Consider the following 10,412-nt stretch of genomic DNA (forward strand, 5'->3'; position numbering starts at 1 on the left):
AAGTGCAGGGTTAGGGGTCGAGGCCGGCTTAGGTTTCGGTGGAGGGTCCCCGTTCGGTGTGGGGTTAGGGTTAGGGTTAGGTCCCAGGAGGCTCCAGGCGCCGAACCCACAGCAGGGCAGTGGTCTTCCCGAAGGCCTGAATTGAGGGCACAAGGGACCGTGCCGGTCAGGATCCGTCTTTGGCTGCCAAGGCCACAGACGTCGATCGGCCCCTGTTCGAGGACGCCTCCGGAATCCTCTCGGTCAGCTGCACACGGGCCTGGGAAACCACACGGTGAGCTTGCAGCTTCCATGCCGAGTCAGCCTGCACCGCCTCTGGACCCCAGGCGCGTGGTTTGTCAGACTTTGGCATGCGGTCCCCATGGGGAGGGAGCCTTAGCTAGGGTTAGGGTTTGGTCCAGGGACGTCGCCAGGGCTGAATCGACTCCAGTCTCGTGATCTCCCTCGAGGGCTCAAGTGAGGGCCCATGCCAGAAGGCGGCTCCATTGCAGGGTTAGGGTTCGAGGCAGGCTTACGTTGCGGTGGAGGGTCCCGGTTCGGGGTACGTTTAGGGTTAGGGTTAGGTCCCAGGAGGATCCAGGCGCCCAACCCACAGCAGGGCAGTGTTCTCCCCGAAGGGCTGAGTTGAGGGCACAAGGGACCGTGCCGGTCAGGATCCGTCTTTGGCTGCCAAGGCCACACACGTGATTGGGCCCCTGGTCGAGGAGGCCTCCGGAATCCTCTGGGCAGCTGCAGCCGGGCCTGGGAAACGACATGGTGAGCTTCCAGGTTCCATGCCGAGTCAGCCTGCACCTCTTCCGGACCCCAGGCGCGTGGTGTTGTTAGACGTTGGCATTGGGTCCTCTTGGGGAGAGAGCCTTAGCTAGGGTTAGGGTTCGGTCCAGGGACGTGGCCAGGGCCGAAGCGACTCCGGTCTCGTGATCTCCCTCGAGGGCTGAAGTGAGGGCCCATGCAGCAAGGCGGCTCAAGTGCAGGGTTAGGGGTCGAGGCCGGCTTAGGTTTCGGTGGAGGGTCCCCGTTCGGTGTGGGGTTAGGGTTAGGGTTAGGTCCCAGGAGGCTCCAGGCGCCGAACCCACAGCAGGGCAGTGGTCTTCCCGAAGGCCTGAATTGAGGGCACAAGGGACCGTGCCGGTCAGGATCCGTCTTTGGCTGCCAAGGCCACAGACGTCGATCGGCCCCTGTTCGAGGAGGCCTCTGGAATCCTCTCGGTCAGCTGCACACGGGCCTGGGAAACCACACGGTGAGCTTGCAGCTTCCATGCCGAGTCAGCCTGCACCGCCTCTGGACCCCAGGCGCGTGGTCTTGTCAGACTTTGGCATGCGGTCCCCATGGGGAGGGAGCCTTAGCTAGGGTTAGGGTTTGGTCCAGGGACGTCGCCAGGGCTGAATCGACTCCAGTCTCGTGATCTCCCTCGAGGGCTGAAGTGAGGGCCCATGCCAGAAGGCGGCTCCATTGCAGGGTTAGGGTTCGAGGCAGGCTTACGTTGCGGTGGAGGGTCCCGGTTCGGGGTACGGTTAGGGTTAGGGTTAGGTCCCAGGAGGCTCCAGGCGCCCAACCCACAGCAGGGCAGTGTTCTCCCAAGGGCTGAGTTGAGGGCACAAGGGACCGTGCCGGTCAGGATCCGTCTTTGGCTGCCAAGGCCACACACGTGATTGGGCCCCTGGTCGAGGAGGCCTCCGGAATCCTCTGGGCAGCTGCAGCCGGGCCTGGGAAACGACATGGTGAGCTTCCAGGTTCCATGCCGAGTCAGCCTGCACCTCTTCCGGACCCCAGGCGCGTGGTGTTGTCAGACGTTGGCATTGGGTCCTCTTGGGGAGAGAGCCTTAGCTAGGGTTAGGGTTCGGTCCAGGGACGTGGCCAGGGCCGAAGCGACTCCGGTCTCGTGATCTCCCTCGAGGGCTGAAGTGAGGGCCCATGCAGCAAGGCGGCTCAAGTGCAGGGTTAGGGGTCGAGGCCGGCTTAGGTTTCGGTGGAGGGTCCCCGTTCGGTGTGGGGTTAGGGTTAGGGTTAGGTCCCAGGAGGCTCCAGGCGCCGAACCCACAACAGGGCAGTGGTCTTCCCGAAGGCCTGAGTTGAGGGCACAAGGGACCGTGCCGGTCAGGATCCGTCTTTGGCTGCCAAGGCCACAGACGTCGATCGGCCCCTGTTCGAGGAGGCCTCTGGAATCCTCTCGGTCAGCTGCACACGGGCCTGGGAAACCACACGGTGAGCTTGCAGCTTCCATGCCGAGTCAGCCTGCACCGCCTCTGGACCCCAGGCGCGTGGTCTTGTCAGACTTTGGCATGCGGTCCCCATGGGGAGGGAGCCTTAGCTAGGGTTAGGGTTTGGTCCAGGGACGTCGCCAGGGCTGAATCGACTCCAGTCTCGTGATCTCCCTCGAGGGCTCAAGTGAGGGCCCATGCCAGAAGGCGGCTCCATTGCAGGGTTAGGGTTCGAGGCAGGCTTACGTTGCGGTGGAGGGTCCCGGTTCGGGGTACGTTTAGGGTTAGGGTTAGGTCCCAGGAGGCTCCAGGCGCCCAACCCACAGCAGGGCAGTGTTCTCCCCGAAGGGCTGAGTTGAGGGCACAAGGGACCGTGCCGGTCAGGATCCGTCTTTGGCTGCCAAGGCCACACACGTGATTGGGCCCCTGGTCGAGGAGGCCTCCGGAATCCTCTGGGCAGCTGCAGCCGGGCCTGGGAAACGACATGGTGAGCTTCCAGGTTCCATGCCGAGTCAGCCTGCACCTCTTCCGGACCCCAGGCGCGTGGTGTTGTCAGACGTTGGCATTGGGTCCTCTTGGGGAGAGAGCCTTAGCTAGGGTTAGGGTTCGGTCCAGGGACGTGGCCAGGGCCGAAGCGACTCCGGTCTCGTGATCTCCCTCGAGGGCTGAAGTGAGGGCCCATGCAGCAAGGCGGCTCAAGTGCAGGGTTAGGGGTCGAGGCCGGCTTAGGTTTCGGTGGAGGGTCCCCGTTCGGTGTGGGGTTAGGGTTAGGGTTAGGTCCCAGGAGGCTCCAGGCGCCGAACCCACAGCAGGGCAGTGGTCTTCCCGAAGGCCTGAATTGAGGGCACAAGGGACCGTGCCGGTCAGGATCCGTCTTTGGCTGCCAAGGCCACAGACGTCGATCGGCCCCTGTTCGAGGACGCCTCCGGAATCCTCTCGGTCAGCTGCACACGGGCCTGGGAAACCACACGGTGAGCTTGCAGCTTCCATGCCGAGTCAGCCTGCACCGCCTCTGGACCCCAGGCGCGTGGTTTGTCAGACTTTGGCATGCGGTCCCCATGGGGAGGGAGCCTTAGCTAGGGTTAGGGTTTGGTCCAGGGACGTCGCCAGGGCTGAATCGACTCCAGTCTCGTGATCTCCCTCGAGGGCTCAAGTGAGGGCCCATGCCAGAAGGCGGCTCCATTGCAGGGTTAGGGTTCGAGGCAGGCTTACGTTGCGGTGGAGGGTCCCGGTTCGGGGTACGTTTAGGGTTAGGGTTAGGTCCCAGGAGGATCCAGGCGCCCAACCCACAGCAGGGCAGTGTTCTCCCCGAAGGGCTGAGTTGAGGGCACAAGGGACCGTGCCGGTCAGGATCCGTCTTTGGCTGCCAAGGCCACACACGTGATTGGGCCCCTGGTCGAGGAGGCCTCCGGAATCCTCTGGGCAGCTGCAGCCGGGCCTGGGAAACGACATGGTGAGCTTCCAGGTTCCATGCCGAGTCAGCCTGCACCTCTTCCGGACCCCAGGCGCGTGGTGTTGTCACACGTTGGCATTGGGTCCTCTTGGGGAGAGAGCCTTAGCTAGGGTTAGGGTTCGGTCCAGGGACGTGGCCAGGGCCGAAGCGACTCCGGTCTCGTGATCTCCCTCGAGGGCTGAAGTGAGGGCCCATGCAGCAAGGCGGCTCAAGTGCAGGGTTAGGGGTCGAGGCCGGCTTAGGTTTCGGTGGAGGGTCCCCGTTCGGTGTGGGGTTAGGGTTAGGGTTAGGTCCCAGGAGGCTCCAGGCGCCGAACCCACAGCAGGGCAGTGGTCTTCCCGAAGGCCTGAATTGAGGGCACAAGGGACCGTGCCGGTCAGGATCCGTCTTTGGCTGCCAAGGCCACACACGTCGATCGGCCCCTGTTCGAGGAGGCCTCCGGAATCCTCTCCGTCAGCTGCACACGGGCCTGGGAAACCACACGGTGAGCTTGCAGCTTCCATGCCGAGTCAGCCTGCACCGCCTCTGGACCCCAGGCGCGTGGTCTTGTCAGACTTTGGCATGGGGTCCCCATGGGGAGGGAGCCTTAGCTAGGGTTAGGGTTTGGTCCAGGGACGTCGCCAGGGCTGAATCGACTCCAGTCTCGTGATCTCCCTCGAGGGCTGAAGTGAGGGCCCATGCCAGAAGGCGGCTCCATTGCAGGGTTAGGGTTCGAGGCAGGCTTACGTTGCGGTGGAGGGTCCCGGTTCGGGGTACGTTTAGGGTTAGGGTTAGGTCCCAGGAGGCTCCAGGCGCCCAACCCACAGCAGGGCAGTGTTCTCCCCGAAGGGCTGAGTTGAGGGCACAAGGGACCGTGCCGGTCAGGATCCGTCTTTGGCTGCCAAGGCCACACACGTGATTGGGCCCCTGGTCGAGGAGGCCTCCGGAATCCTCTGGGCAGCTGCAGCCGGGCCTGGGAAACGACATGGTGAGCTTCCAGGTTCCATGCCGAGTCAGCCTGCACCTCTTCCGGACCCCAGGCGCGTGGTGTTGTCAGACGTTGGCATTGGGTCCTCTTGGGGAGAGAGCCTTAGCTAGGGTTAGGGTTCGGTCCAGGGACGTGGCCAGGGCCGAAGCGACTCCGGTCTCGTGATCTCCCTCGAGGGCTGAAGTGAGGGCCCATGCAGCAAGGCGGCTCAAGTGCAGGGTTAGGGGTCGAGGCCGGCTTAGGTTTCGGTGGAGGGTCCCCGTTCGGTGTGGGGTTAGGGTTAGGGTTAGGTCCCAGGAGGCTCCAGGCGCCGAACCCACAGCAGGGCAGTGGTCTTCCCGAAGGCCTGAATTGAGGGCACAAGGGACCGTGCCGGTCAGGATCCGTCTTTAGCTGCCAAGGCCACAGACGTCGATCGGCCCCTGTTCGAGGACGCCTCCGGAATCCTCTCGGTCAGCTGCACACGGGCCTGGGAAACCACACGGTGAGCTTGCAGCTTCCATGCCGAGTCAGCCTGCACCGCCTCTGGACCCCAGGCGCGTGGTTTGTCAGACTTTGGCATGCGGTCCCCATGGGGAGGGAGCCTTAGCTAGGGTTAGGGTTTGGTCCAGGGACGTCGCCAGGGCTGAATCGACTCCAGTCTCGTGATCTCCCTCGAGGGCTCAAGTGAGGGCCCATGCCAGAAGGCGGCTCCATTGCAGGGTTAGGGTTCGAGGCAGGCTTACGTTGCGGTGGAGGGTCCCGGTTCGGGGTACGTTTAGGGTTAGGGTTAGGTCCCAGGAGGATCCAGGCGCCCAACCCACAGCAGGGCAGTGTTCTCCCCGAAGGGCTGAGTTGAGGGCACAAGGGACCGTGCCGGTCAGGATCCGTCTTTGGCTGCCAAGGCCACACACGTGATTGGGCCCCTGGTCGAGGAGGCCTCCGGAATCCTCTGGGCAGCTGCAGCCGGGCCTGGGAAACGACATGGTGAGCTTCCAGGTTCCATGCCGAGTCAGCCTGCACCTCTTCCGGACCCCAGGCGCGTGGTGTTGTTAGACGTTGGCATTGGGTCCTCTTGGGGAGAGAGCCTTAGCTAGGGTTAGGGTTCGGTCCAGGGACGTGGCCAGGGCCGAAGCGACTCCGGTCTCGTGATCTCCCTCGAGGGCTGAAGTGAGGGCCCATGCAGCAAGGCGGCTCAAGTGCAGGGTTAGGGGTCGAGGCCGGCTTAGGTTTCGGTGGAGGGTCCCCGTTCGGTGTGGGGTTAGGGTTAGGGTTAGGTCCCAGGAGGCTCCAGGCGCCGAACCCACAGCAGGGCAGTGGTCTTCCCGAAGGCCTGAATTGAGGGCACAAGGGACCGTGCCGGTCAGGATCCGTCTTTGGCTGCCAAGGCCACAGACGTCGATCGGCCCCTGTTCGAGGACGCCTCCGGAATCCTCTCGGTCAGCTGCACACGGGCCTGGGAAACCACACGGTGAGCTTGCAGCTTCCATGCCGAGTCAGCCTGCACCGCCTCTGGACCCCAGGCGCGTGGTCTTGTCAGACTTTGGCATGCGGTCCCCATGGGGAGGGAGCCTTAGCTAGGGTTAGGGTTTGGTCCAGGGACGTCGCCAGGGCTGAATCGACTCCAGTCTCGTGATCTCCCTCGAGGGCTGAAGTGAGGGCCCATGCCAGAAGGCGGCTCCATTGCAGGGTTAGGGTTCGAGGCAGGCTTACGTTGCGGTGGAGGGTCCCGGTTCGGGGTACGGTTAGGGTTAGGGTTAGGTCCCAGGAGGCTCCAGGCGCCCAACCCACAGCAGGGCAGTGTTCTCCCCGAAGGGCTGAGTTGAGGGCACAAGGGACCGTGCCGGTCAGGATCCGTCTTTGGCTGCCAAGGCCACACACGTGATTGGGCCCCTGGTCGAGGAGGCCTCCGGAATCCTCTGGGCAGCTGCAGCCGGGCCTGGGAAACGACATGGTGAGCTTCCAGGTTCCATGCCGAGTCAGCCTGCACCTCTTCCGGACCCCAGGCGCGTGGTGTTGTCAGACGTTGGCATTGGGTCCTCTTGGGGAGAGAGCCTTAGCTAGGGTTAGGGTTCGGTCCAGGGACGTGGCCAGGGCCGAAGCGACTCCGGTCTCGTGATCTCCCTCGAGGGCTGAAGTGAGGGCCCATGCAGCAAGGCGGCTCAAGTGCAGGGTTAGGGGTCGAGGCCGGCTTAGGTTTCGGTGGAGGGTCCCCGTTCGGTGTGGGGTTAGGGTTAGGGTTAGGTCCCAGGAGGCTCCAGGCGCCGAACCCACAACAGGGCAGTGGTCTTCCCGAAGGCCTGAGTTGAGGGCACAAGGGACCGTGCCGGTCAGGATCCGTCTTTGGCTGCCAAGGCCACAGACGTCGATCGGCCCCTGTTCGAGGAGGCCTCTGGAATCCTCTCGGTCAGCTGCACACGGGCCTGGGAAACCACACGGTGAGCTTGCAGCTTCCATGCCGAGTCAGCCTGCACCGCCTCTGGACCCCAGGCGCGTGGTCTTGTCAGACTTTGGCATGCGGTCCCCATGGGGAGGGAGCCTTAGCTAGGGTTAGGGTTTGGTCCAGGGACGTCGCCAGGGCTGAATCGACTCCAGTCTCGTGATCTCCCTCGAGGGCTGAAGTGAGGGCCCATGCCAGAAGGCGGCTCCATTGCAGGGTTAGGGTTCGAGGCAGGCTTACGTTGCGGTGGAGGGTCCCGGTTCGGGGTACGTTTAGGGTTAGGGTTAGGTCCCAGGAGGCTCCAGGCGCCCAACCCACAGCAGGGCAGTGTTCTCCCCGAAGGGCTGAGTTGAGGGCACAAGGGACCGTGCCGGTCAGGATCCGTCTTTGGCTGCCAAGGCCACACACGTGATTGGGCCCCTGGTCGAGGAGGCCTCCGGAATCCTCTGGGCAGCTGCAGCCGGGCCTGGGAAACGACATGGTGAGCTTCCAGGTTCCATGCCGAGTCAGCCTGCACCTCTTCCGGACCCCAGGCGCGTGGTGTTGTCAGACGTTGGCATTGGGTCCTCTTGGGGAGAGAGCCTTAGCTAGGGTTAGGGTTCGGTCCAGGGACGTGGCCAGGGCCGAAGCGACTCCGGTCTCGTGATCTCCCTCGAGGGCTGAAGTGAGGGCCCATGCAGCAAGGCGGCTCAAGTGCAGGGTTAGGGGTCGAGGCCGGCTTAGGTTTCGGTGGAGGGTCCCCGTTCGGTGTGGGGTTAGGGTTAGGGTTAGGTCCCAGGAGGCTCCAGGCGCCGAACCCACAGCAGGGCAGTGGTCTTCCCGAAGGCCTGAATTGAGGGCACAAGGGACCGTGCCGGTCAGGATCCGTCTTTGGCTGCCAAGGCCACAGACGTCGATCGGCCCCTGTTCGAGGACGCCTCCGGAATCCTCTCGGTCAGCTGCACACGGGCCTGGGAAACCACACGGTGAGCTTGCAGCTTCCATGCCGAGTCAGCCTGCACCGCCTCTGGACCCCAGGCGCGTGGTTTGTCAGACTTTGGCATGCGGTCCCCATGGGGAGGGAGCCTTAGCTAGGGTTAGGGTTTGGTCCAGGGACGTCGCCAGGGCTGAATCGACTCCAGTCTCGTGATCTCCCTCGAGGGCTCAAGTGAGGGCCCATGCCAGAAGGCGGCTCCATTGCAGGGTTAGGGTTCGAGGCAGGCTTACGTTGCGGTGGAGGGTCCCGGTTCGGGGTACGTTTAGGGTTAGGGTTAGGTCCCAGGAGGATCCAGGCGCCCAACCCACAGCAGGGCAGTGTTCTCCCCGAAGGGCTGAGTTGAGGGCACAAGGGACCGTGCCGGTCAGGATCCGTCTTTGGCTGCCAAGGCCACACACGTGATTGGGCCCCTGGTCGAGGAGGCCTCCGGAATCCTCTGGGCAGCTGCAGCCGGGCCTGGGAAACGACATGGTGAGCTTCCAGGTTCCATGCCGAGTCAGCCTGCACCTCTTCCGGACCCCAGGCGCGTGGTGTTGTCACACGTTGGCATTGGGTCCTCTTGGGGAGAGAGCCTTAGCTAGGGTTAGGGTTCGGTCCAGGGACGTGGCCAGGGCCGAAGCGACTCCGGTCTCGTGATCTCCCTCGAGGGCTGAAGTGAGGGCCCATGCAGCAAGGCGGCTCAAGTGCAGGGTTAGGGGTCGAGGCCGGCTTAGGTTTCGGTGGAGGGTCCCCGTTCGGTGTGGGGTTAGGGTTAGGGTTAGGTCCCAGGAGGCTCCAGGCGCCGAACCCACAGCAGGGCAGTGGTCTTCCCGAAGGCCTGAATTGAGGGCACAAGGGACCGTGCCGGTCAGGATCCGTCTTTGGCTGCCAAGGCCACACACGTCGATCGGCCCCTGTTCGAGGAGGCCTCCGGAATCCTCTCGGTCAGCTGCACACGGGCCTGGGAAACCACACGGTGAGCTTGCAGCTTCCATGCCGAGTCAGCCTGCACCGCCTCTGGACCCCAGGCGCGTGGTCTTGTCAGACTTTGGCATGGGGTCCCCATGGGGAGGGAGCCTTAGCTAGGGTTAGGGTTTGGTCCAGGGACGTCGCCAGGGCTGAATCGACTCCAGTCTCGTGATCTCCCTCGAGGGCTGAAGTGAGGGCCCATGCCAGAAGGCGGCTCCATTGCAGGGTTAGGGTTCGAGGCAGGCTTACGTTGCGGTGGAGGGTCCCGGTTCGGGGTACGTTTAGGGTTAGGGTTAGGTCCCAGGAGACTCCAGGCGCCCAACCCACAGCAGGGCAGTGTTCTCCCCGAAGGGCTGAGTTGAGGGCACAAGGGACCGTGCCGGTCAGGATCCGTCTTTGGCTGCCAAGGCCACACACGTGATTGGGCCCCTGGTCGAGGAGGCCTCCGGAATCCTCTGGGCAGCTGCAGCCGGGCCTGGGAAACGACATGGTGAGCTTCCAGGTTCCATGCCGAGTCAGCCTGCACCTCTTCCGGACCCCAGGCGCGTGGTGTTGTCAGACGTTGGCATTGGGTCCTCTTGGGGAGAGAGCCTTAGCTAGGGTTAGGGTTCGGTCCAGGGACGTGGCCAGGGCCGAAGCGACTCCGGTCTCGTGATCTCCCTCGAGGGCTGAAGTGAGGGCCCATGCAGCAAGGCGGCTCAAGTGCAGGGTTAGGGGTCGAGGCCGGCTTAGGTTTCGGTGGAGGGTCCCCGTTCGGTGTGGGGTTAGGGTTAGCTCCCAGGAGGCTCCAGGCGCCGAACCCACAGCAGGGCAGTGGTCTTCCCGAAGGCCTGAATTGAGGGCACAAGGGACCGTGCCGGTCAGGATCCGTCTTTGGCTGCCAAGGCCACAGACGTCGATCAGCCCCTGTTCAAGGACGCCTCCGGAATCCTCTCGGTCAGCTGCGCACGGGCCTGGGAAACCACACGGTGAGCTTGCAGCTTCCATGCCGAGTCAGCCTGCACCGCCTCTGGACCCCAGGCGCGTGGTCTTGTCAGACTTTGGCATGCGGTCCCCATGGGGAGGGAGCCTTAGCTAGGGTTAGGTTTGGTCCAGGGACGTCGCCAGGGCTGAATCGACTCCAGTCTCGTGATCTCCCTCGAGGGCTGAAGTGAGGGCCCATGCCAGAAGGCGGCTCCATTGCAGGGTTAGGGTTCGAGGCAGGCTTACGTTGCGGTGGAGGGTCCCGGTTCGGGGTACGGTTAGGGTTAGGGTTAGGTCCCAGGAGGCTCCAGGCGCCCAACCCACAGCAGGGCAGTGTTCTCCCCGAAGGGCTGAGTTGAGGGCACAAGGGACCGTGCCGGTCAGGATCCGTCTTTGGCTGCCAAGGCCACACACGTGATTGGGCCCCTGGTCGAGGAGGCCGCCGGAATCCTCTGGGCAGCTGCAGCCGGGCCTGGGAAACGACA

Source organism: Panthera pardus, unplaced genomic scaffold, assembly GCF_024362965.1.
Source record: "Panthera pardus isolate Hobbes unplaced genomic scaffold, ASM2436296v1 HiC_scaffold_327, whole genome shotgun sequence".
NCBI lineage: Eukaryota > Metazoa > Chordata > Mammalia > Carnivora > Felidae > Panthera > Panthera pardus.